Source organism: Podarcis vaucheri (genome assembly GCF_965113315.1).
Source record: "Podarcis vaucheri genome assembly, chromosome: W".
In the NCBI taxonomy this organism is placed as follows: domain Eukaryota; kingdom Metazoa; phylum Chordata; class Lepidosauria; order Squamata; family Lacertidae; genus Podarcis; species Podarcis vaucheri.
In genome coordinates, this window is record NC_138757.1 from 18,160,281 (window position 1) to 18,187,674 (window position 27,394).

The window sequence follows — 27,394 nt, forward strand, 5'->3', positions numbered from 1 at the left end:
CTTCCAAATCCAAAATGTCTGTGTTCTCGAGGAGCATCCACTCTTTCAGCCAGCAAAATGCTGCTGCTTCATAGTACAATTTTAAGTCCGGCAGGGCAAATCCCCCTCTTTCTTTAGCATCTGTCAGTATTTTAAATTTAATTCTGGGCTTTTTGCCCTGCCAGACAAATTTCGAAATATCTTTCTGCCACCTCTTGAAACAGTCCATCTTGTCGAGAATCTGCAAAGCTTGGAACAAAAATAACATTCTAGGCAATACATTCATCTTTATCACTGCAATTCGGCCTAACATTGACAATTTCAAATTTGACCATATTTCTAGATCTTTTTTAATTTCTGACCAACATTTTTCATAGTTGTCCTTATACAAGTTCAAATTTTTTGATGTCAAATAAACCCCTAGATATTTCACCTTCTTAACCAATGTCAGTCCTGTCTCTTCTTGAAATTTCTCCTTCTCCATGGCTGTTAAGTTTTTTTCTAAGACTTTAGTTTTTTGTTTGTTCAATTTAAATCCAGCTACCTGGCCGAATTGCTGGATTATCTCCAACACCCTTTTCGTGCTAGTGTCAGGCTCTTGTAGGGTCAATACTAAGTCATCTGCAAATGCCCTTAACTTATAATGTTTATCTCCGACCTGTACACCTTTAACCTGCTGGTCATTTCTAATCATGTTCAGCAACACCTCCAGAACTGAAATAAAAAGCAGTGGGGAAATTGGGCATCCCTGTCGTGTTCCTTTTTCTATCCTGAGTTCCTCAGTTACCACATTGTTTACAATTAACTTAGCTTTTTGTTCAGAGTATATCGCACCCAGACCATTCTCAAATCCTTGGCCTACCCCCATCCCGTGAAGATTCTTTTTCATAAAACTCCAAGAGATGTTGTCAAAGGCTTTCTCCGCATCCACAAAAATCAGCACTGCTTTAGTGTTAATTTTCACCTCTAGCAATTCCAAAATGTCTATTATATTCCTTACATTGTCTGATAGGTGTCTTTTTGGGAGAAAGCCTGCTTGGTCCTTATGAATCTTCTCCATCAACACTCTTTTAAATCTTTTTGCCAAAATGTCTGCAAAAATTTTGTAATCCACATTAAGTAATGATATTGGGCGGTAGTTCTTGAGTTGAGTCTTTTCAGTTTCTGTCTTTGGTATGAGTGAAATATACGCTTCTTTCCACGATTCTGGTGCCCTTTCATCCTCTAAGATCTCATTGCAGACTTCCTTTAACGGGTAAACCAGCCACTCCTTCAGAGATTTGTAATATCTGGAAGTCAATCCATCTGGTCCTGGAGATTTGCCCAGTTGCATGTCTTGAATGGCGCCCTCTATCTCTTGTTCTGTTATTCTCTGGTTTAGATCCACCTTGCTTTGATGAGAGATCTTTTGTAATCCATATTTATTAAGGAATTTGTCTATATCCTCTTGATTTTGTGGTCCTTGAGAGTAAAGTTTTTTAAAATAACTCAAAAAGCAGTTTCTGATCTCGTTAGGTTTAGATATGTTCTTTCCATCCACTTCTAGGTTTGTAACTGTATTTAATTTCTGTCTTTTCTTCAATTGCCATGCCAGAAGTTTGCCACATTTATCCGCCGATTCGAATGTCTTTTGTTTCATTTGTTTTATCTTCCATTCAATCTCTTGGTTCATCAATTCCATATATTGTGTTTGATATAACTTAATCTCTCTCAAGATCTCCTGAGACTTCGGTTTTGATCTTAATTTTTTCTCTCCTTCTTTTATCTTTTCCAAAATCTTTTCCTTCTTCTCACTCTGCTTTCTCTTTTTAATTGAGTTTTGTTGAATCAAAAATCCTCGCATCACCGCTTTACTTGCGTCCCAGATCACTCTTTTTTCCACATCGGCCTTTAGGTTTATTTCAAAGTAGTCCTTTAAAGTTTTTTGGGCCTTCATGTGGATCTCTTTATCTCGAAACAGGGTGTCATTCATCCTCCATCTGAATTGACCGGTTGTTGTAATTTTCATTTCCATCTTCAAGGCATTATGGTCGGAGCAAGTTTTTGGGCAGATTTCTATTTTCTTGATCTTTGGAGCCATCCCACTAGTAATCCAAATTTGATCAATTCTGGTCCAGGTCATCATTGCTTGGGAGAAGAAGGTTCCCTCTCTCTCCAGAGGGTTCCTTGTTCTCCATATGTCTATTAGATCCATATTTTCCGTCATCTCAAAAAAAGTCTTCAGAAGTCTCCCTTCATTGGAGATTGTCAGTCTTTGTGCCTTGTCCATATTTGTAGAGACTACACCATTCATGTCTCCCATGATTATCATATTGTAGTCCAGATAGTCCGTCAAAGTTTCATGGAGTTTCTTGAAAAATTCCGCTTTGCCCTCATTTGGTGCATAAATTCCAACTATTAAGTATTTTTCTCATTGTACTTGTATTTCCACTGCGAGATATCTTCCTTGTTCGTCTTTAAACATCATTTTTGGGGCCCATTTCTCCTTTACGTAGATCACAACTCCTCTTTTCTTGACTTTATCCGATGAGATGAATTCTTGTCCTAATCTTTTATTTATAAGTAGTTTCCTGTGTGTTCTGGTTATATGGGTTTCTTGTAAGCAAATCAAATCCAATTGTTCTCTTTTCAAAATATGAAATACTTGACGTCTCCTCAAAGGCATGTTCAGCCCATTACAATTCCAACTAAGGAATTGCAGGGCCATTTTGTTATTTTTTTGTTACTCCTCCGACCGCTCCAAGTTTTTGCTCCTCCTCTGATGGGGCTGAGTCAAGTCCATACGATAAATTAAGGATGTCTATTGCTCTCCTTTGTTCTGCAATTGGGTCCACAGTTCCCTTCTGTAAGTCCTCTTGGTTTCTTTCCAGGAATCTTTCTTTGTCTTGTATGGTCTTTATTTTCACCTTCTTTCCCTTATAGTCAAAAGACAGCCCTTGTGGGAACTCCCACCTAAAAGGGATGGTGTTCTTCTTCAGCAAATAGACCAAGTCCTTGTAGAAGGTTCTCAGCTCCAAGATGTGTTTAGGAATATCTTTAAAAATCTGTATAGATGAGTTTTCAATTTGCAAGGCCCTTCCGTAGTGTAGTCTTAATATTTTGTCTCTTTCTTCCCTCGATCTAAGGATGATCAAACAGTCCCTTGGGGTCTTTCTGTTCTGTCTTCTACCCAGTCTAAATGCTGTTGTTATTTTAATTTCTTCGTCCTCCAGATCTTCCCAAAAGTCAGCAAACTCTTGTGTTAAATACTCCGCTAGATTTTCTCCTTCGCTCTCGGGGATCAGTCTTAATTTCAAATTTCTTTCCTTTCTCTGTAAGTCCCACAGAGCCAGGGCTGTATCATGCTCTTCCACTTTTTTAGCAATTGGTTGCAAGTTCTGTTGCGTCTCTCCAGCAATGGTTCTGGCTTCCTCTGCAATTTTACGTGTTGCGGAATTTTCTTGGACGAGCTTATTTATAGATTCTGTGTTTAAGTCTAATCTTGCTGATAGCTCCGTTAATTTCTGTGTATTTTCTGTGCTCTGCTTCGTCAAGTTCTCCAAAGACTGATTTATCTTGAGAAGCGCTTGTGTCACTGACTCCATGGAGGCAGCTGTCACTTTTTCTTGTCCAGTTGTTCCTGTAGGAGTCACACCGGTAATTGAGCCTCTTTTTTTTTGTTGTTGTTGCTGATGTTGTTGTTGCTTAGCCTTAGCTCTTGTGGTTATCTCTTCCGCTGAGCCACTCATGCTCCAAGGTCATTCCCAGGGGAACAGTCCCCTAATGGAAAATTCCACAGTCCTAGGCTTTACAACTGTTACTTTAGCCCTCTAGGGGGAGCAGCCAAAAAATAAGTAAGGAGATGCAAAAGTTTAAAAGCAAGTATAAACAAGTATATCAGGAGGCTTGTAAAAGTCTTTTAAAGTACTTTTCCCAGTAGATACAGTTTCAGCACATACCAGTAAGCTGTAACAAACAGAGTCCCAAAACTTTGTATCGACAGAGACTTCAACTATGTAACTTTCCCAGAAGTTAAAAACAGTTCAGTGCTCTAATATCTTATATGGCAGTCCACTTCAGGGCAGTGAGGCAGCAGAAGGGTTTTTCCTCTTTAAATAGATCATGCAGTTCTAAATGTCCTTTTTTCCTCCCCTCTGCCCTGCTTGCTAGAGGGGAGATCTAAGTTCAATGTCAGGTTTAAATGTTCAAAAAGAAGGATAGCTCGTACGGATGCAGCTTTAAAGTTCCGTTGCTTTAGCTGTCATGCAGTCAGGGGAAGGCAGACTTCCTTAATTTTTTACCTTCCCCGTTTTCAGCCGAATTTTCTTTTAGAAGATTCCAAATAGCGTTCAATCTTACTCACAGGTTTTTTCCAGTCCAAATTTACAGGAAGGAATCGGCGCTCTCCGTCAATGGCGACGCGGCTTCACCCTGCGGGCTGGGTAGCGACTCTCAGCACCGCGCTCTCCCGATGCCGTTCCGTACCCTTTAAAAAGGCTCTTTCTGCGGTAAAGGGGGGGCGCTTTTGGTGCCCACCGAGTCTCCGTGTTCACAGGCTTCAGCGCCTGTGATTTTAGGGGTCCCCCGCTTGCCGTAGCGGGTCAGACCCGAACTCGCAGGGCAGTCCTCCTCTGGAGCTCGGAGAAAAGGACCGCCATTAACGCTGGCGCCGACCGGAAGTCTCCAGAAAAGAATGTTCCTTCTTTTCCTAGGGGGTTCTTTGTCCTCCAAATATCAATCAAGTCCATATTGTCAGTTAGCTCAAAAAAAGTTTTAGGTAGTCTGCCGTCTTTTGTCAAATTTTGATTTTGTGACTTATCCATGTTTGTAGAGACCACCCCATTCATATCTCCCATCATAATGATGTGACTATAATCCAGATAGTCCAGCATTGTCTCGTGCAGCTTCTTGTAAAATTCTGATTTCCCCTCGTTCGGTGCATAGATTCCTAATATCAAAAACTTTTCACCTTGGGTTTGTATCTCGATTGCCAAAATTCTTCCTTGCTCATCTTTAAATAGGAATTTTGGTGGTAGGCTCTCCTTTGCATAAATCACCACTCCTCTTTTCTTAACTCTATCCGATGAAATAAATTCTTGGCCTAATCTTTTATTAATTAACACTTTTCTGTGGAGCCTAGTCACATGCGTTTCCTGCAAGCAAATAATGTCCAATTGTTCTTTTTTCAATACATGAAATATTCTTCTCCTTTTTTCCGGGGAATTCCCACCATTGATGTTCCAACTGAGGAGCTGCAGAGACATCCTGGACAAATCTGCTATTCCTTTGGCGGTGGCGTCTCTTTCTTTTGGTCCTCTGGTCCCAAAGGTGTAGGTATAGGCGGTGGCGGTGGCCAAGACCCAGGTCATGCGATCCCTTTCTGAAGGTCTTCTCCGTGGTCGTTCACAAACTTTTCTTGATCCTCAGCTGTTTTGATTTTAACTTTCTTCCCTTTGAAGTTGAAGGATAATCCTTGAGGGAATTCCCACCTAAAAGGAATTGAATTACTCCTCAATAGTCTTGTTAGTTCTGTATACGTAGATCGAAGATCCAAAAGTTGTTTCGGGATGTCTTTGTAAATTTCTGCTCTGCTGCCTTGAATTACAAGTGACTTTTCAAAATGAAGACTTAATATTTTGTCTCTTTCTTGCTTGGATCTCAAAATAATCAAGCAATCTCTGGATCTATCTTTCCTTACCACTTTTCCCAGTCTGAAGGCACTTACAATTTTGAAGTCCTTATCTTCCTCAATAGACCAGAACTTTGAAAATTCTTTTGTCAAATAGTCAATTAAGTCCCCTTGTTCAAGTTCTGGAATCGCCCTCAGTCTGAGATTATTTTCCCTATTTCGTAGTTCAATCATAGACAGATAGGCCTGCTGTTCACCAATCTGCTTGTGCAGTGGCTTTACTTCTACCTGTAATGCTTCAGCTTTTTGATTGGCTTCCACAGCTAGTTTACGGTTTTCTGCGGTAGCTTCCTGAAGGTTCCCAATTGCTTGTGCATGCTGAGCAACTTGTTCAGTCAATTTATTAACACTGGCTGTGGCTTGATCAATTTTGGCCAAATGCTCATCTGCCTTTTTATCTAAGCTTTCCAGTTTTCCCAAAATTTGTTCTAGTACTGCAGCGGATCCTCCTGCAGCCATGCCTTCTAACGAAATCTGCTCAGTTTCTTCCCCTTGTGACCCTAGAACAGTAGGGACAGATGATCTGCGTAGCTGTGAAGTCAAAGTTGTTTGCGTTAATTGTTTAGCTTTCGCTTTAGCCAATCTTGTTTTCCCAAAGCCACTCATTCAACTCCTGTCTACGTGTCAAGGTCAAACCGTGTGTGCTCCCATGGGAATCCACAAGTCCAGAGGGTAAACAACAAGGCAGGAGAGAATAAAAACAAAAAGCAAGTCCCAGACAGCTGTAAGTCCAAGATCCTCTAGGGGGAGTGTGAAAGTATCTCAAAGGGAAGAATAAGATTGTTCCTCCATTAATATCCAAACAGCTTTTAAAAAGACCTTCAGCTCTCTTTTAGCGAACAGAGCTAGTCCTTAAAATGAAACAAAGTCTCTAAAAGGTGCGAGAAACAATATCTCAATTGTATCCAATCCAATAACGCTCCAATGTAACAATTCCAATAGCTGAACAAAGTCCGCAATTTGACAGTTCTATTAAACCAGGCAGCCCGAGTATTTGGGCTTCTCAAACATTTGTAAATCCACAAGGAAGGGGTAAAGCCAAGTCCAAAAGCGAAAAGAAAAGCAAATTTACCTCTCTTAGTCTCTTTAAGGCAGCTCAAATATTGCACAAATAGAGAACTTCTAATGCCACTTCAAAGGTTTCCAGCTCGTCAAAGTCTTTTGCTTTGAGTCTTTAAGCATAGCCGGGAGATGGACTTCCTGGTTGCATCTCCCGCTTTCACCGAAATTTAAATCAATTTAGTCCCCAAAATCTTCAGTCCCTCTTACTCACGGGTTAGTAGTTTCAGATCAAATGTTCCAGGAAAAAAGGTCGGCGCTCATCGGCAGCAGCTAAGCGGCTTCACTTCCGCAGAAAGAGCGATCGACTCACAGCACCGCGCCAGCCCTTCCACGTTCCGGAGCCCCTTACGGGGTTCCTTCTTCGTTTCGGGGGGCACTTCTGGTGCCCGCCGAGTCCCACGGCCACAGGCTCACTCTGCTTGTGGTTTTCCGGTGTGGGTCTCCGCTTCGCCGTAGCGGACAACCCGTTTCTGCAGAGCTTCCCCTTCACAGCGCAAAGGGGACCGCCATTGCCGTTTCGCGCCGCCTCCGGAAGTCAAAAAATTAAAATAAAATAAAACCACACACAAGAAGGCAGCAGTGTGCTGTTGATTTGGCATAAATTTTGCTTATGCATGGTAACAAACTAATAGGCCTGTAATTCTCTTGGCAATTCCTATCACCTTTTTAAAAAATCGGCACCACTATTGAGTTATTCCACGATTTAGGTACCAGGCCTGAGATGCCGTCCATACCAGGGGATTTTCCTTGCTTAAACGAAGGAATTATCCTTTTCATATCCTCAACAGTAATTTGAAATTGTGTGGTTATTGCCGAAGAAGAGTTAAAATTTTCCTTCTTAAAAACTTGGGAATTGTAGAAAACAGCAGTAAAATGTGTAATCCAAGCTTCATCACTTATCTTAGGGAAATCAGTGGTAGCTTTTATTGAAAGGAGTGACCAAAAGGTTTTGGTATCTTTAATTTCTAATGCAGTAACAATTTTGGACCATTTGGCTTGTGAAAACACGGATTTTTCCCCCCAAGAGCGTGTTCTTAAAAGCGTTTTTCATTTCAAAATAGGTCTTCCAGAGATCTTGGGAGTTAATAATAGAGGCTTCTTTTAGACAAGTTCTAAGTTCTTTCTTATGGTTAATACATTCTTTATCAAACCAGTTATACTTATTTAAAGGTTTGTTGCTGAACTGGAGATTTTAAAAAGAAGAAAATAATTCCTGAATAGTATTGTAATAATAATCAATGTCTGCCAAAGGTATCGAATTTTGGTTAGCCAAAGGTTCAAGCATAACTGGATTATTTTCAAATACTGCTAATAGATCCTCCCTATTTTTATCACTTATATAAATTCTTTTGGCATAACTAGTCTTATCAGTACTAATAAGAGGACAAGTGTCATTAATTCTGGAGTTTCTATACATCTCTAAATCAATTGGAAAATGGACACTCTCAGAGCAGGGTAAAACTGTAAAAGAGGCAACTTCATCTAACATTTCTAAGGAGACTAAGGAATAGTCAGTTACGGGGGGAGCCGCTAGGGGCGCCTTGGAAGATGGCCGACAATACCATCTCTCCAGCTCACACAAGGTAATTAAGGGGCTGATGATGGGAGTAAATCAGCCTCCCAAATTCTTCCCGGTGGAAGGGAAGATGCAGCCTCATCCGTGGTTGCTCATAAATCACCCCCAAGTTCGAAAAAAGGAGGGGATGAGGGCACTGGACGGAAAGCCCTCGAGTGAGTTCGGATCTCCCAGACGCTGTCTCTGAGTAGTTGCATTACTTAAGATAAAAAACTGGATATAAAAGTTATTGCACATGCTTTGAGGGAAGAAAATGGTACGTTAGCTGCTAATTAAGCCTGCCACTGAGAAGTTAAGAGTGATGGAATGGGCTGGACAGAAGATAACATCAAAGAGTAACATCTATGCTGGTATGTTGAAACGGAACGGAAAGGGGGGGGTGCTTTTTCTTTTTTTTACTACGATATTACCTAAAAACCCCTCCCCTAGAAGAACCGTCATATGACTTATAGCAAGTGAGATTGTAAAATAAACTGTGTGGAAATAAATATATCAACTAAAGCCTTTGTTTTGTGAAAGATTTGGAAAGAAAATAAAAAGCTCTCTTGTGACGCAGTTTTTAATCAGGATCCGCCATTACGAGACAGACTATGTTGCGAGATTAATAGTCAAAGGGGAGGCGAGCCGTTGCTCTGTTATCATGTTTGTATTGTAAGTTCGATGGCAAATCTTCTCTGGAAAGATTTATTGTCAGGGAACTGCAGGCAGCGAGGGAGGGAGGAAAGGGAGGATACAGAGAATGATCCCCTCTGATTAGCACTTGCTCGTCCTCAGAGGAAAGAGAAGAGGAGAGTGAGTCTGAGCAGGAGGAGCTACTTCCAAGAGGGGGTGCTCCACGTCACAGGGAAAGACGGAAGGGGTTGGGCCGATGGCTGTGCTGGGGGGAGCGAGGGAAAAAAGAGGCCAGTCGAAGCAATGTGTCATGAAAGACGGATTGCTTTGTTTATTCTGCCTGTAATTGAGTCAGGAGGAAATAAAGAGTGGAATTTATGGCTGGCTGCCTGGAATGCTTTCTTTGCTGAGAGCAGCAACACGAAGCAGCTGGAAAGCTGACAGTTTGCTTCGACTCCACACACCCAGTTAATGAGAGCTCGAGAGGAGAGTCTCGAAAGGAAGAAAAGGAAGATGGAACGTCGTATTGAACAGCTGGAGAAGGAGAGATCTGATTTATTGGCTAAATCCGAGGAATTAAGAATTCGTTTGGAAGAAAGCAGAGCCAGATCTGCCAGAGCTTCTGGAGGGCCCCTGACCCGGTCTTTGCAGCTGGTAAGCAAATTTAATGGGCACCCCAGACTGTACATGGGTTTCAAGATGGACATGCATTTCTTATGATATTACCTAACAACGCCCCCCCCCCCAGTAGAACCGTCATATGACTTATAACAAGTGAGATTGGAAAATAAACTGTGTGGAAATAAAAATATCAACTAAAGCCTTAATAAAAGGCTCTCTTGTGACACAGTTTTTAATCGGGATCCACCATTATGAGACAGACTTTGTTGCGAGATTAATAGGCACAGGGGGAGGCGAGCCACTACTCTGTTATCATGTTTGTATTCTAAGTTCGACTTGGCAAATCTTCCCTGGAAAGCCTAATTTATGATGCAACCTGTCTGGGAAAATTAATGAGCAAACGCCTAGATTTTATTCATCGGAACTGAGAATGATGGTGTCTGCCGCTTGAGGAGGACTTTTGGATCAGCTTGTGAGAATTTATTGCAAACAAAAGACTTACCAGCTTTTTTAAAAAAAGGGAGAGCCTTACAAAGTTCACACAGAAGGATAATATTGTTTACTTTAACTCGCCTGTGAAAACAACTCAGAGGCTATTAAGAAGAAAAAGGATAACAACAAGAAGATTGAAAGATGGGACTAGTGAACACTAAAAGCAGCAGAAATATGAGATGACTGGACCCTTACTGAACTCGAAGCATGGGAACTGGGAAAAGTTGTGGACCACCGGGATGAAATTTACGGCATGTAATGCCTTAAGAGAAAATGTTATGAAAATGATTTACAGGTGGTGCATGACCCCAGTCAAGCTTGCAAAAATCTATCATTTGCCGGACAATAAGTGTAAGGAAAATGAAGGCACCTTCTTTCACCTTTGGTGGACATGCCCAAAGATTAAGGCTTTCTGGGAAATGATATATAATGAACTGAAAAAGGTATTTAAATATACCTTCCCGAAGAAACCAGAGGCCTTCCTCTTGGGTATTGTCGACCAGGGGGTGTTAAATAAGGATAAAACTTTTTTTATGTATGCTACAACAGCAGCAAGAATACTCATCGCAAAGTACTGGAAGACACAAGATCTACCCACCTTGGAAGAATGGCAGATGAAGGTGATTGACTACATGGGATTGGCAGAAATGACGAGCAGAATCCGAAACCAGGGAAGAGAAACAGCGGAAGAAGATTGGAAAAAATTCAAGGACTATTTAAAGAAGTATTGCAAAATTAATGAGTGTTAAAATGATGTTGGATTAGAAAATAAGCAGTTACTAGCGGTAATGGATAAGCTAAGGAGAATAAGTAAGATTAAATCCAAGTTAAAATAAGGGAAGGATTTGCTGAATAACTGATTAGAAATTGGAATACAGAAAGGGGAAGTATGAGCAAGTCGGGGAAGTAAATTATAAGAAAATAAGATTTTGAAATTGTACTTGTTTTTTGTTCGTTGTGTTTATTGTATTGTTTTGTTTTGCTTTTGTTGTTATAAAAATTATGGAAACTTTAATAAAAAAATTATATAAAAAAATAGCTAATCACAATGTTCTAGTCAGTAGCAGATGGTGTGTGGGAGGGTTATCCATGTTACAACAGTCAAATAGGTTTCTTTTCCTCTTTATTACTGTAAATTAGGGGAAAGGGCAGGTTGATGTACCATCTGAGAAAAGCAGAAGTAAGAAGTATTCTTTACATCGTCAGGGGAAAAGCTTGTGCGCGCGCTTATTGGTTTGATTTTTTTGCTGCAATATGCAATTATGTCATGTTTTAGGCTGTATGTACTCAGGTATAAAACCCTACTGCACTAGGGTTTCAGTGCCCAGGCTCTGGAAACGATTCCACTGGGTCATTATTGCTCGAGCAATAAACATAACCTTCTTTTTCTCCACTGCTGCGTCTGTCAATTCTTGGACACAACTTGAGTGGGCCACAGGTATTCTATATACCCTTGCAACAAAATCAGGGGGATATTTGGAAATTTACTGCGTATTAAGTACAGCTCTTCTGAGACTATATTCCAACAACAATCTGGTCTGGCTTCTGACTCTCTGGGAGGGAAATATATATTTAAAAGAAGAATTTCATTGTGAACATTGGAAAATGATATCAATTGTGCATACTGTCCAATATTTCTAATGCAATTAATGTTAAGCTTAGAAGACTGTTTAATATCACAGATCAAACCGGCTTTGGGGCATCATTTTCCTGACATTTTAGTAGCGAGTAAATTATAAGTAATAAAATTAGGAATATCTAAAGGTTTAAGAGACCAAGTTTCCTGCAAAAGGATTATATCATGAGAATCAAGGAAATTTATAAAATCTGGGTCAGCTATTTTACATGATAGTCCGGCTACATTCCAGGACATGATAGAAAGAGTTTGCAGAGATCTATGATTTACAGATACTAATGGTCAATCCGATAAAGGGAGGACATTTCCTGTAGTGATCAGATGGGATTACCATGAGGAATTATAAAATATACATCAAGCCATTGTGTCCACGATGAATGCATTGTGTTGACTGGGTTTGATGTATTGACAATAATTTCTGATCAAATCCCACAACCCTGTGCATCACTGGCCATTTTGTCTACTGTCCATTTCTCTCTTGCTTGACAAGTCATTTACACAGCCCAGCTGCCAGTTGCTTCGCCAGGCATGCATCCTGGGCTGTGAAAGATAGTGGACAGCTTCTTTGATGTAGCTTTTCTGATATGTTAATCTCAGGATGTTGATCTTAGGGCCTGGAAATAGTTTCACATGAAGGTGATAATGATCGCTGTCCTCCTGGCCATCCTTCTTATCATGTGTATCGCTTGCTTATGACCTCAGGGGTTGCCAAACGTACTCCTTTTAGTTCTGTTTTATTTACCCCAGAAGTATGCCTTTTTAATTAGTTTTTGTAGTTTAACTTTGTCCCCATGTGGGATTTGTTGAAATGCTCAGAAGAAATCTGATTGCTTCTTACAAACACTCTGTAAAAAGTTCTTTTGTGAATAAAACGACCTGGGCCAGGGAGTAGAGAGACAGATTATTATACACACCCTTCCCAGAGTCTTGCTGGTTCAAGCTTCTGTGTGGATTCTTATTAATCAGAGTTCAATCCTTACTTTACTTTAGGAATGCCTCAATTTCCACTTAATTTGTTTACTTCACCAGAAGGATTAATATCAGAAGAGCATTCCAGTTCAGGCAAAGAAGACCATGTCATTGTGAGAACTTCATCAACTTTCTGGGTCTTTAACAGCTGGGAATTGTCGTCTGTTTTGGGCAACTTGGTGTTATCGTCAGCTGATGTCCCTTTAGTCATTTGCGTAAAAGAAGAATGAAGATCAATCAGAGAGCCACAGTTAGAATGCTGGGCTGGAAAATCTCTCTGTGTATTATCTGTTGTTAATCGTTTTGGTAGAGCACGCTCCTGTGCTGTACTTTCCAGCTCAAGTCTAGAAGCCCTGGCACTCTTTATGGGAGTAATAAGAGGGCTGATGTTACTGTCTTTAAAGTGTCTTTTCAAAGTGATATTCCATCTTCTCATATAAAAGTTCCTTTGAATTAAAAGCGAGGGAAGAGCAGGGGAGCTGAAGGTAAGAATTATCCATTTCAAAAAGATGCTCCTTGATAGCCAGGTGATTTCTGCCAGTTCAGAGGGTGAAATATTGTGATGCAGAATTTGTGATAGTGCGTGCATTATTTCCCATTTACTATCCCACCTGTTAACATTGTCCATATTATTTCCAACTAAAACTACCACTTTTCGATCCTGAAATATCAAATTTGATTTAGGAGATTTATAGGTTTTGTTTAAAGTTTGCTTATTCATTGCCTTTTGTGGTGAAGAGTGGCAAATATTTTTATTTGCATAAGCAAAAAAAACCTGTTGAGTGGGCACATTCGTCTTGGAGCTCCCACTAGTGGCATTTGCATTTCGTCCATTTGGGGAGGAGACAGCTTTAAGATCTTCTTCCAGTTTAATCTGGACTGTATTCAATTGCTTGTACAGATTAGATATTGTTCTATACATTAATTCAGTTTGCTGGGCCAGTAAAATTATTCCATCAGCCGATTTAGATGGAAGGTTCTTAGCACTGGGATGAGCAGTGGAGTTTCATACTTCTCCCTGCGAACAGCACGATAAAAAAGATTGTGAGTCTTGCAACGTATCCGGGCATTCCAAGGCATGGCCAGATGTTGGGTTGAAATAACCGACAGACGAGTAGCAAGTGTCATGTGGGAGGCATCTCTCAAGCAAGTCTCGAGGAGTCCCTTTTATTGAATATTACAGCAATTGCCACGTATGTGCTTATTGCTGATTGGTTAACACAAGTACAAAGCAAAGGTTACATATAGGCATTAATCACCAATAGATTAAAGGCTGGGAAAGGGAGCACAGAACTAGACAGGCATGAAAACCTCCTCATTAAATTATAACTAGTGATTGATATAGCAAAGCTTAAACAATTACATTCCGATAGATGTGGTCAACTATGCATTAAGAACAGGTCAGAGTGTAATGTTTTCATGAACTCAATATGAACTGAACATTCTGGGATGATGAGGGAATGTCTTAGTATTAGAACAGTTTGTGTAGCATCATGTGCAGAAGCAAAGCTTAGAAGCAAAGCTTCCCATCATGCCACAGTCATGTGCAGAAGCAAAGCTTACCTTCAGCCAGAACCTCTGTATTTTACCGGCAAGGGGGTTTAGGTTGAACTCACATCTAAGTTCTCAAATTTATTCACTGTTGGTATGCCTGTAAGAGTTTCAATAAGGTCCACATCAGCTAGGAAAGTGCTAATTTTCAATTGTTTCTTGGCAGAGCTGGGTGAGTTTTCAGAAAATCTCGTTCTACGCTTCTTTCCTCCCATATCTCAGCTCGAGGCTTCCCTCATCCACAACTCAAACCTCCAAGTGTAATCTCCATAGAACCATAGAACCATAGAGTTGGAAGAGACCACAAGGGCCATCGAGACCAACCCCCTGCCAAGCAGGAAACACCATCAGAGCACTCCTGACATATGGTTGTCAAGCCTCTGCTTAAAGACCTCCAAAAAAGGAGACTCCACCACACTCCTGGGCAGCAAATTCCACTGTCGAACAGCTCTTACTGTCAGGAAGTTCTTCCTAATGTTTAGGTGGAATCTTCTTTCTTGTAGTTTGGATCCATTGCTCCGTGTCCGCTTCTCTGGAGCAGCAGAAAACAACCTTTCTCCCTCCTCTATGTGACATCCTTTTATATATTTGAACATGGCTATCATATCACCCCTTAACCTCCTCTTCTCCAGGCTAAACATGCCCAGCTCCCTTAGCCGTTCCTCATAAGGCATCGTTTCCAGGCCTTTGGCCATTTTGGTTGCCCTCCTCTGGACACGTTCCAGTTTGCCAGTGTCCTTCTTGAATTGTGGTGCCCAGAACTGGACACAGTACTCCAGGTGAGGTCTGACCAGAGCAGAATACAGTGGCACTATTACTTCCCTTGATCTAGATGCTATACTCCTATTGATGAGGCCCAGAATTGCATTGGCTTTTTTAGCTGCCGCGTCACACTGTTGGCTCATGTCAAGTTTGTGGTCAACCAAGACTCCTAGATCCTTTACACATGTACTGCTCTCAAGCCAGGTGTCACCCATCTTGTATTTGTGCCTCTCATTTTTTTTGCCCAAGTGCAATACTTTACATTTCTCCCTGTTAAAATTCATCTTGTTTGTTTTTGCCCAGTTCTCTAATCTGTCAAGGTCGTTTTGAAGTGTGATCCTGTCCTCTGGGGTGTTAGCCACCCCTCCCAGTTTGGTGTCATCTGCAAATTTGATCAGGATGCCCTTGAGTCCATCATCCAAGTCGTTGATAAAGATGTTGAATAAGACCGGGCCCAAGACAGAACCCTGTGGCACCCCACTAGTCACTCTTCTCCAGGATGAAGAGGAACCATTGATGAGCACCCTTTGGGTTCGGTCAGTCAGCCAGTTACAAATCCACTGAGTGGTAGCATAGTCAAGACCGCATTTTACCAGCTTCTTTACAAGAATATCATGGGGCACCTTGTCAAATGCCTTGCTGAAATCAAGGTAGGCTACATCCACTGCGTTCCCTTCATCTACCAGGCTTGTAATTCTGTCAAAAAACGAGATCAGGTTGGTCTGACATGACTTATTTTTCAGAAATCCATGCTGACTATTGGTGATCACAGCATTCCTTTCTAGGTGCTCACAGACTGTTTGCTTAATGATCTGCTCCAGAATCTTCCCTGCTATTGATGTCAGACTGACTGGGCGGTAATTATTTGGGTCCTCTCTTTTCCCCTTTTTGAAAATAGGGACAATATTTGCCCTCCTCCAGTCTGCCGGGACTTCGCCTGTTCTCCAGGAATTCTCAAAGATGACTGCCAGTGGTTCTGAGATCACATCTGCCAGTTCTTTTAATACTCTTGGATGCAGTTCATCTGGCCCTGGAGACTTGAATACATCTAAACTAGCCAAATATTCTTGTATTATCTCCTTAGTTATTCTGGGCTGTGTTTCCTTTGCTGAATCATTTGCTCCAAATTCTTCAGGTTGGGCATTGTTTTCTTTATCGGAGAAGACTGAGGCAAAGAAGGCATTGAGGAGTTCAGCCCTTTCTGTGTCCCCTTTTGCATTTCACCATCTTCTCCTCTGAGTGACCCCACTGTTTCTTTGTTCTTCCTTTTGCTACGAACATACCCATAAAAGCCTTTTTTGTTGCTTTTAACCTCTCTAGCAAGCCTGAGTTCATTCTGTGTTTTAGCTTTTCTGACTTTGTGTCTACACGTGCTGGCTATTTGTTTGAATTCTTCTTTGGTGGCTTCCCCCCTTTTCCATTTTTTGTACACATCCTTTTTTAATCTTAATTCAGTTAAAAGTTCTTTAGATAGCCACCCTGGCTTCTTTAGGCACCTTCCATGTTTCCGTCTCATTGGTATTGCCTGACGTTGTGCTTTTACTATCTCCCTCTTAACAAACTCCCAGCCATCATGAACTCCCTTTCCTTTTAGTATTGCTGTCCATGGGATCTCACCCAGCACTTCCCTAAGTTTTATGAAGTCGGCTTTCTTAAAGTCAAGAAATTGAGTCCTAGTATGCTTGGCTGCTCCTTTCCGCTGTATAGTAAACTTCAGAAGAGCATGATCACTCGCGCCTAATGATCCTTCCACTTCTACCCCACTAACCAGGTCATCAACATTGGTTAGGACCAGATCTAAAATGGCTGTTCCTCTTGTTGCTTCTCCCACTTTCTGGACAATGAAGTTGTCTGCAAGGCCAGTGAGGAATCTGTTTGACCTTATGCTCTTGGCTGAGTTTGACGTCCAACAAATATCCGGGTAATTGAAGTCCCCCATTACTACTATCTCCCTTCCTTTTGCATGCTTGGCCATCTGTTCCAGGAAGGCATCATCTATGTCCTCCGTTTGGCTTGGGGATCTATAGTAAACTCCCACAATGAGATCTCTGTTATTCTTCTCTCCCTTAATTTTGACCCAAATGCTCTCACTTTGGCTTTGAGGTTCTAAATCTTGGATCTCTTCACAGGTATACACATCCCTGACATATAACGCCACTCCTCCTCCTTTCTTGTCTGGTCTGTTTCTCTGAAATAGATTGTATCCCCCCATTATTACATTCCAATCGTGGGACTTATCCCACCAGGTTTCAGTGATGCCTATTATGTCATATTTAGTTTGCTGTACCAAGAGCTCAAGCTCATCTTGTTTATTTCCCATGCTTTGCGCATTAGTGTACAGACATTGAAGTCCATTAATCATTCCCCCGTGTCTCTTATTTAAGGATTTTTTCCTCCCACCACTAGGTCCGCGTGCTGTTTGCTCCATTTGGTCTATGACATTTGGATGATCATTCTCATTAATTGATAGACTCCTACCTTCAGGAGCACTGTCTCCCTCCCCCACATTAGTCAGTTTAAAGCCCTCCTGATGAGGTTTCTGAGATTTTTGGCAAAAACATTTCTCCCAACCGTTGTGAGGTGCAGCCCATCACTTACCAGAAGTCCATCTTCAAGAAACTGCAGTCCGTGATCTAAGAATCCAAACCGTTCCTGTTTACACCATTTGCGAAGCCAGCTGTTCACTTCCACTATTTTCCCCTCTCTCCCTGGGCCACGTCGTTCAACTGGGAGGATAGACGAGATGACAATTTGTGCATTTAGTTGCTTCAATTTCCTGCCAAGAGCCTCGTAGTCTCTTTTGATCTTCTGGAGGCTATTGCTTGCAGTGTCATTGGTTCCCACATGAACCAAGAGGAAGGGGTATTTGTCAGTGGGTTTTATGATTCCTTGCAGTCGTTCAGTTACATCTTGGATCTTAGCCCCGGGGAGACAGCACACTTCCCGAGACATCTTGTCAGGCCCACAGATCACTGCTTCTGTTCCCCTCAGTAGGGAATCCCCTATCACCACTACACGCCTCCTCTTGGGTTTGGTCGGGGTTCTTCCGTGAGCTGTCCGTTCCAAGGTCGCCTGCACATTCCCTGAGGACTGACTTTGCTGCTCGTCTTCATATACCTGATCGACTGTAATGAGGGAGAGATCCTCAAATGGAGTCTGCTCTTCATCTTCCATGCTAGGGGAGAGGACCTCAAAGCGATTGTGTATTTCTAAACAATCAGAGCGAACCCTGGGCCTCCTACTTCTTTGAGTCACGTTTCTCCATATATCTGGCTCCTGTGTTGGTGAACTAGCCTCCTTCTCAGGGGAGTCCCCTGTCTCCTCCTTGGTGGGGACGGTGTGCTCTGTTGCTTCCAAGAAGAGCTCCAGCTCTCTAATTCTTTGGAGCGTAGCTACACGTTCCTCCAGTTGCTGGACTTTGTCTTTTAAAAGGGCAATCAAAGCCCTTTCACACCCTGGGTGTCCTTGGTCCTCAGGGCAGGCAAGGTGACGCCCACCTTCGTGGAATGGCGCCAGCTGGGGCTCCAGCAAGGCAGTGCAGCAGGACTTTAATCCCGAGGCCCTCGTCTCCTTAGGATGCTGGACTCATCCAATCCCCTATTATTAATTTATACTCGTTTCAGGAGCTGTGACCACTAATTGTTGATGAACGTCAAGGCTGGAAGATCTCGGCGACCTTCCAAACGTTTGTTGGCAGGAGATTAAAACAGCTACTATAGCTGATATGTAGCCAATAAAGATTATGTCAGCCCAGATAATTATTTTAGCTTTAAAAGTTTAAAAAAGATAAAATTGGCATAACATAAAACAAACTAAAAAGACCAGAGGTCAGGATGAAGCTGCCTCCCTCGGCACCATCAGCTAATGTTCCCAAAGCATACTCTCTCGTGCATGCTGTTTCAAAGTCTGCTTTTTCTGGTGTTTTCATCATATAATACTCAGTGGTCTAGCCACATAAATTTCTGCAGCTGGGTGAACCCTTGTAATGTAATTTGATCACCAGACACAGGCAGCCTTTCTGTGTTGCATCTCCTACAGTGCCATAGTTATTGGTGTTTCACAACTTTCTGACTTGTTGCAGGACCTTAGCCAGACCTAGCAGAGTATACGCAGAGTTCACGAAAACAGTCGGCTACAGACAGGATGGACGAAGCAGGAACCAGTAACTTGTACTTGTAGGTGTTTATTATATACAGTGGACTATTTACAGGAACAGAACAGAACACGGATCTTTAACTAGCTCTCTCTTACACGACTCACAACTCTCAACCTCCAACTCCTCCAACAACTAACACATTCAAGTCAGTAGGCCATAAATCATTATTCCCGTGGGAGAGCTTGACCAATCATGGAGCTGTCTTCATGCCTCTGTATCACCAGGCAGATTTTACTTCTTTACATTGCCTTGGCTGTCGGCCAACTCCTAATTGACTCTGTGTGAAGCTGCACGTATTCAAAATCCCAACAATAGTCCAGAGAGGAGTGGTAGGCATTCAGTTAATAGGATAGCTCCAAGGCACTTCAGGTCTTTCAGGTCTTTTGCCTCCTCTTCCAGAGGGAAAGACCATCTCACCCTCCAATCCTGCCCTGCTTCTGTCAGGTTCCTTTTCTTTTCTTTTGGAGGAATTTATTGGGACTGGTAAAAGAGTTACTGTCTTTTTAAGAACTCAGTTGCAGAGGGAATTCTAGGAAATCGGGGGGGGGGCACCATTTTTGTTTGTTTTGTTGCTTCTGCCAATTGTGAGAGAAATGAAATCCCTTGTTGTTGTTGTTGTTTAGTCATGTCCGACTTTCGTGACCCCCATGGACCAGAGCACGCCAGGCACTTCTGTCTTACACTGCCTCCCGCAGTTTCGTCAAACACATGCTGGTAGCTTCAAGAACACTATCCAACCATCTCATCCTCTGTCGTCCCCTTCTCCTTGTGCCCTCCATCTTTCCCAACATCAGGGTCTTTTCCAGGGAGTCTTCTCTTCTCATGAGGTGGCCAAAGTATTGGAGCCTCAGCTTCACGATCTGTCCTTCCAGTGAGCACTCAGGGCTGATTTCCTTCAGAATGGAGAGGTTTGATCTTCTTGCAGTCCATGGGACTCTCAAGAGTCTCCTCCAGCACCATAATTCAAAAGCATCAATTCTTCGGCGATCAGCCTTCTTTATGGTCCAGCTCTCACTTCCATACACCACTACTGGGAAAACCATAGCTTTAACTATAGGGACCTTTGTTGGCAAGGTGATGTCTCTACTTTTTAAGATGCTGTCTAGGTTTGTCATTGCTTTTCTCCCAAGAAGCAGGCGTCTTTTAATTTCGTGACTGCTGTCACCATCTGCAGTGATCATGGAGCCCAAGAAAGTAAAATCTTTCACTGCCTCCATTTCTTCCCCTTCTATTTGCCAGGATGTGATGGGCCCAGTGGCCATGATCTTCGTTTTTTTGATGTTCAGCTTCAGACCATATTTTACCCTCTCCTCTTTCACCCTCATTAAAAGGTTCTTTAATTCCTCCTCACTTTCTGCCATCAAAGTTGTGTCATCTGCATATCTGAGATTGTTGATATTTCTTCCGGTGATCTTAATTTCGGCTTGGGATTCATCCAGCCCAGCCGTTCGCATGATGAATTCTGCATATAAGTTAAATAACCAGGGAGACAATATACAGCCTTGCCATACTCCTTTCCCAATTTTGAACCAGTCAGTTGTTCCCTATCCAGTTCTAACTGTAGCTTCTTGTCCCACATAGAGATTTTTCAGGAGACAGATGAGGTGATCAGGCACTCCCATTTCTTTAAGAACTTGCCATAGTTTGCTGTGGTCGACACAGTCAAAGGCTTTTGCATAGTCAATGAAGCAGAAGTAGATGTCTTTCTGGAACTCTCTAGCTTTCTCCATAATCCAGCACATGTTTGCAATTTGGTCTCTGGTTCCTCTGCCCCTTCGAAATCCAGCTTGCACTTCTGGGAGTTCTCGGTCCACATACTGCTTAAGCCTTCCTTGTAGAATTTTAAGCATAACCTTGCTAGCATGTGAAATGAGTGCAATTGTGCGGTAGAATATGAAATTGGGCAAATCTCCAGGGCCGGATGGTTTGACTGCAAAATATTATAAATCTTTGAAAGAATGGTTAATACAGCCTTTGAAGGAAGTTTGCAATGAAATATTGGGGGGGGGGAGGCACCCGAGTCATGGAAAGAAGCTTACATTACACTGATACCGAAAACAGAAGCGGAAAAGACACAGCTTAAGAACTACCGTCCCATATCTTTACTTAATGTGGATTATAAAATTTTTGCAGAAATTATGGCTAAAAGATTAAAAAAGGTGCTGGTAGAAGAAATTCATAAAGACCAAGCGGGCTTTCTCCCGGGGAGACATTTGTCAGACAACACAAGGAACATAATTAATATTTTGGAAAAATTACAAGTGAATATTAATACTAAAGTAGTTTTGATATTTGTGGATGCGGAGAAAGCCTTTGATAATATTTCTTGGAGTTTTATGAAGAAAAATTTACAGGGAATGGGGGTAGGTCAAGGCTTTGAAAACAGTATAGGTGCAATATATTCAGAACAAAAGGCAAAATTAATTGTGAATAACGTAGTTACAGAAAAGTTTAAGATTGAGAAAGGAACACGACAGGGCTGCCCAATCTCCCCACTGCTTTTTATCTTGGTCCTGGAGGTTTTGCTCAATATGATCAGAAAGGACCAATTGGTTAAAGGTATACAACTCGGAGCTAAACAGCATAAATTGAAAGCTTTTGCTGATGATTTGGTTTTGACATTACAGGAGCCAGAATCCAGTACCAAAAGAGTATTGCAATTAATTCAAGAATTTGGTCAAGTTGCGGGATTTAAGCTGAGTAAGTTGAAAACTAAGGTGCTAGAGAAAAATTTAACAGAGATTGAGAAGGAGAGGTTTCAGAAGGAGACAGGATTAACACTGGTCAAAAAAGTTAAGTATCTAGGGGTCCATATGACTGCTAAAAATGTGAATTTATTTAAAGACAACTATGAAAAATGTTGGTTGGAAGTGAAAAAGGATTTAGAAATATGGTCAAAATTGAAGTTATCACTGCTGGGCCGAATTGCTGCGATAAAGATGAATGTATTGCCTAAGATGTTGTTTCTGTTTCAAACATTGCAAATTTTGGACAGGATGGACTGTTTCAAGAAATGGCAGAGAGATATCTCGAGATTTGTCTGGCAGGGCAAGAAACCTCGAATAAAATTTAAGATTCTAACTGATGCTAAAGAAAGAGGTGGATTTGCCCTGCCAGACCTTAAACTTTATTATGAATCAGCCGCATTTTGTTGGCTGAAAGACTGGCTGCTTCTTGAAAACACGGACGTCTTGGATTTAGAAGGTTTTAATAATGTTTTTGGATGGCATGCATATCTGTGGTATGACAAGGTCAAAGCACACAAAGCTATTAAAAACCATATTGTTAGGAAAGCATTGTTTAATGTCTGGGTGAGATATAAGGATTTGCTTGAAAGTAAAACACCAAGGTGGCTGTCACCAATGGAGGCCAAGGCTCTGAAAAAAATTAATATGGAGACAAACTGGCCAAAATATTGGGAAATTTTAGAACAAGACGGAGATAGATTAAAGCTGCAGAGTTTTGACAATTTAAAAACTAAAGTACGAGACTGGCTTCATTACTATCAAATAAGGGAGGTTTATAATTTAGATAAGAAAATTGGTTTTCAGGTGGAAAAGTCAAAATTGGAAACAGAATTGTTAGATCCTAAAACCAAGAATTTATCAAGAATGTATAACTTGATGTTGAAATGGAATACACAAGATGAAACGGTTAAATCTGTTATGATCAAATGGGCACAAGATGTTGGACATAATATTATGTTTGCTGATTGGGAGCAGTTATGGACCACAGGTATTAAGTTTACGGCTTGTAATGCCTTAAGAGAAAATATAATGAAAATGATTTACAGGTGGCACTTAACCTCAGTCAAGCTGGCAAAAATTTACCATCTGCCCGATAACAAATGTTGGAAATGTAAAGAGACGGAGGGCACATTCTTTCACCTTTGGTGTACATGCCCAAGGATTAAGGCCTTCTGGGAGATGATTTATAATGAAATGAAAAAGGTATTTAAATATACCTTCCAGAAGAAACCAGAGGCCTTCCTCCTGGGCATGGTCGGCCAATTGGTGCGAAAGGAGGATAGAACTTTTTTCATGTACGCCACAACAGCAGCAAGAATACTCATCGGAAAGTACTGGAAGACACAAGAATTACCCACCCGAGAAGAATGGCAGAAGAAAGTGATGGACTATATGGAATTGGCTGAGCTGACTGGCAGAATCCGGGACCAAGGAGAAGAGTCGGTGGAAGAAGATTGGAAAAAATGTAAAGTATATCTTCAAAAATATTGTAAAATTAAGGACTGTTACAAAGGTGTTGGAAAAAGAAAATTAGGTAGTTTTGGTAGATATGAGATAAAGGATTAAGTAAAAATGAGTTGATGAAATTGATGAAAGAGAGGACGTTAAACTATATTGTTTTAAATTAAATTACTTAAATGAAAATAAGGTTGGAAGGATTTGCTGAAAAAATGATTTGAATTAGAATACAAAATTGGGAGGTGTGAGGAGGTCAAGGAAATAAGTAAAGGAAGAAAGCTATGTAAAGGTTTAATCTGTTCTTTTTTATTTAATTTTCTTTTTTCTTAATTGAATGTATTTTTATACCTTCTTTTTCTTTTTTTCTGTTACTGTTGTATTCTTTTTTATATTTTGTATTGTTCTTTTTTCTTTTTGAAATCTTAAATTTTGAATAAATATTATATTACAAAATAATAATAATAAAAGCCTTCCTTGTAGAATTTTAAGCATAACCTTGCTAGCGTGTGAAATGAGTGCAATTGTGCGGTAGTTGGAGCATTCTTTGGCACTGCCCTTCTTTGGGATTGGGATGTAGACTGATCTTCTCCAATCCTCTGGCCACTGCTGAGTTTTCCAAATTTGCTGGCATATTGAGTGTAGCACCTTAACAGCATCATCGTTTAAAATTTTAAATACCGTATTTTTTGCACCATAACACTCACTTTTTTCCTCCTAGAAAGTAAGGGGAAATGTCTGTGCGTGTTATGGAGGAAATGCCTACGGGTGGCATGCCTACGGATTTTCCTCCTCTAAAAACTATGTGCGTGTTATGGTCAGGTGCGTGTTATAGAGCGAAAAATACGGTAGTTCAGCTGGAATATCATCACTTCCACTGGCCTTGTTATTAGCAGTGCTTTCTAAGGCCCATTTGACTTCACTCTCCAAGATGTCTGGCTCAAGGTCAGCAACCACACTACCTGGGGTGTACGAGACATCCATATCTTTCTGGTATAATTCCTCTGTGTATTCTTGCCACCTCTTCTTGATGTCTTCTGCTTCTGTTAGGTCCTTTCCACTTTTGTCTTTTATTATGGTAATCTTTTATACTCAATTTCAATCCGTTACCCCCGAGGATGTGGACAGGCTGCTTGGACGTGTGAAACCAACCACCTGTCTCCTTGATCCTTGCCCATCCTGGCTAATAAAAGCAAGCCGGGAAGGGATGGGCGATGGGCTCTGCAGGGTGGTGAATGCTTCCCTCTGTGAGGGAACATTCCCAGATCCGCTGAAAGAGGCGGTCAATAAACCGCTTCTTAAAAAACCATCTTTAGACCCGGCCAGTATGGCCAACTATCGCCCAGTCTCAAATCTTCCATTCTTGGGCAAGGTGATTGAGCGAGTGGTTGCTGAACAACTCCAGGCACGCCTGGAGGATGTGGACCATTTGGATCCCTTCCAATCAGGATTCAGGCCTCACCATGGGACTGAAACTGCCTTGGTCGCGCTGGTTGATGATCTCCGAACAAAGATGAGAGCTGTTTCCTAGTTCTGCTGGATCTCTCAGCGGCCTTTGATACAATCGACCATAACATCCTTCTGGACCGTCTAGAGGGGCTGGGAGCTGGGGGCACTGTTATACAGTGGTTTTGCTCCTTCCTCCTGGGCCGTGTTCAGAAAGTGGTGGCGGGATGAGTGTTCAAACCCCTGGACCCTCACTTGTGGGGTGCCTCAGGGTTCCGTCCTCTCCCCCATGCTTTTTAACATCTATATGAAGCCGCTGGGAGAGATCATCAGGGGGTTTGGACTGGGTGTCCATCAATATGCAGATGATACCCAGCTCTACCTCTCTTTCAAATCAGAACCACTGAAGGCGGTGAAGGTCCTGTGTGAGTGCCTGGAGGCGGTTGGAGGATGGATGGCGGCTAATGGATTGAAGTTGAATCCTGACAAGACAGAAGTACTGTTTGGGGGGGACAGGGGGTGGGCTGGTGTGGAGGACTCCCTGGTCCTGAATGGGGTAACTGTGCCCCTGAAGGACCAGGTGCGCAGCCTGGGAGTCATTTTGGACTCACAGCTGTCCATGGAGGCGCAGGTCAATTCTGTATCCAGGGCAGCTGTTTACCAGCTCCGTCTGGTACGGCTGAGACCCTACCTGCCCGCAGACTGTCTCGCCAGAGTGGTGCATGCTCTAGTTATCTCCCGCTTGGACCACTGCAATGCACTCTTTGAAGGTGACCCAGAAACTACAACTAATTCAGAATGCGGCAGCTAGAGTGGTGACTGGGGGCAGCCGCCGAGACCACATAACACCGGTCTTGAAAGATCTACATTGGCTCCCAGTATGTTTCCAAGCACCATGGGAGCAGGGCCGGGGCGGGAGAGTGCTAGAGTTCTGTCTAGTCACGTTGAGTGGGACCAGCCTCGGTCCAGTATACCTGAAGGAGCGTCTCCACCCCCATCATTCTGCCCGGACGCTGAGATCCAGTGCCGAGGGTCTTCTGGCGGTTCCCTCAATGCGAGAAGCAAAGCTACAGGGAACCAGGCAGAGGGCCTTCTCGGTAGTGGCGCCCGCCCTGTGGAACGCCCTCCCATCAGATGTCAAAGCGATAAACAACTAACTGACATTCAGAAGACACCTGAAGGCAGCCCTGTTCAGGGAAGTTTTTAATGTATGATTTTGCTGTATTTTTGGTTTCTGTGGAAGCTGCCCAGAGTGGCTGGGGAAACCCAGCCAGATGGGCGGGGTACAAATAATAAATTATTATTATTATTATCTTTGTACGAAATGTTCCTTTCATATCTCCAGTTTTCTTGAACAGATCTCTGGTTTTCCCCATTCTCTTGTTTTCCTCTGTTTCTTTGCATTGCTCATTTTAGAAGGCCTTCTTGTCTCTGCTTGCTATTTTTTGGAAATCTGCATTCAATTTCCTGTATCTTTCTCTATCTCCCTCGCATTTTGCTTGCCTTCTCTCCCCCGCTATTTGTAAGGCCTCGTTGGACAGCCACTTTGCTTTCTTGCATTTGCTTTTCATTGGGGTGGTTTTCATTGCTGCCTCCTGTATAATGTTGCGAGCCTCCATCCATAGTTCTTCAGGCACTCTGTCCAGCAAATCTAAATCCTTAAACCTGTTCCTCACTTCCACTGTGTATTCATAAGGGCTTAGATTGTATCTTACTGGCCCAGTGGTTTTTCCTACTTTCTTCTGTTTAAGCTTGAATTTTGCTATAAGAAGCTGATGATCTGAGCCACAGTCAGCTCCAGGTCTTGTTTTTGCTGACTGTATAGAGTTTCTCCATCTTTGGCTGCAGAGAATATAATCAATTTGATTTCGATGCTGCCCATCTGGTGATGTCCATGTGTAGAGTCGTCTCTTGTGTTGTTGGAAAAGAGTGTTTGTGATGACCAGCTTGTTCTCTTGGCAGAACTCTATTAGCCTTTGCCCTGCTTTGTTTTGAACTCCAAGGCCAAACTTGCCAGTTGTTCCTTTTATCTCTTGACTCCCTACTTTAGCATTCCAAACCCCTATAATGAGAAGAAGACCCTTCTTTGGTGTCACTTCTATAAGGTGTTGTAAGTCTTCATAGAATTGGTCAATTTCGGTTTCTTCAGCACCAGTAGTTGGTGCATAAACTTGGATTACTGTGATGTTAAAAGGTCTGCCTTGGATTCATATCGAGATCATTCTATCATTTTTGAAATTGCATCCCAGTACAGCTTTCACCACTCTTTTGTTGACTATGAGGGCCATGAGGAGATTTCACCCCTCCCATACCCAAGAATCTCCTGATCATCTCCTGATGGTCTCTGCTGACTCTCCAGAGAGTAGGAGGTGTGTCCTGCCTATCTACTTATTCTGCCCAGCAACATATCTGAGTGTGAGAGAGAGTCAGTCAGTCAGTGTATCGGAGAGAGTGAGAGTGTTGGAGATCCTAGAGATAAGATTGCTGCTAAGAGCAGCTGCAGACTCTCAGTGTAGCATTGATTTATGCTTAGAATATTCAGCTCTGTATATAGTTTTGTATCATAGTTGTAGTTACAGAATAAAAGGAAGATATTCTACAGAGCTGCTCTCCGAGTGGTTTATACTCTGCAAGACTCTGCAAACTCTGCTGCGCAACGACT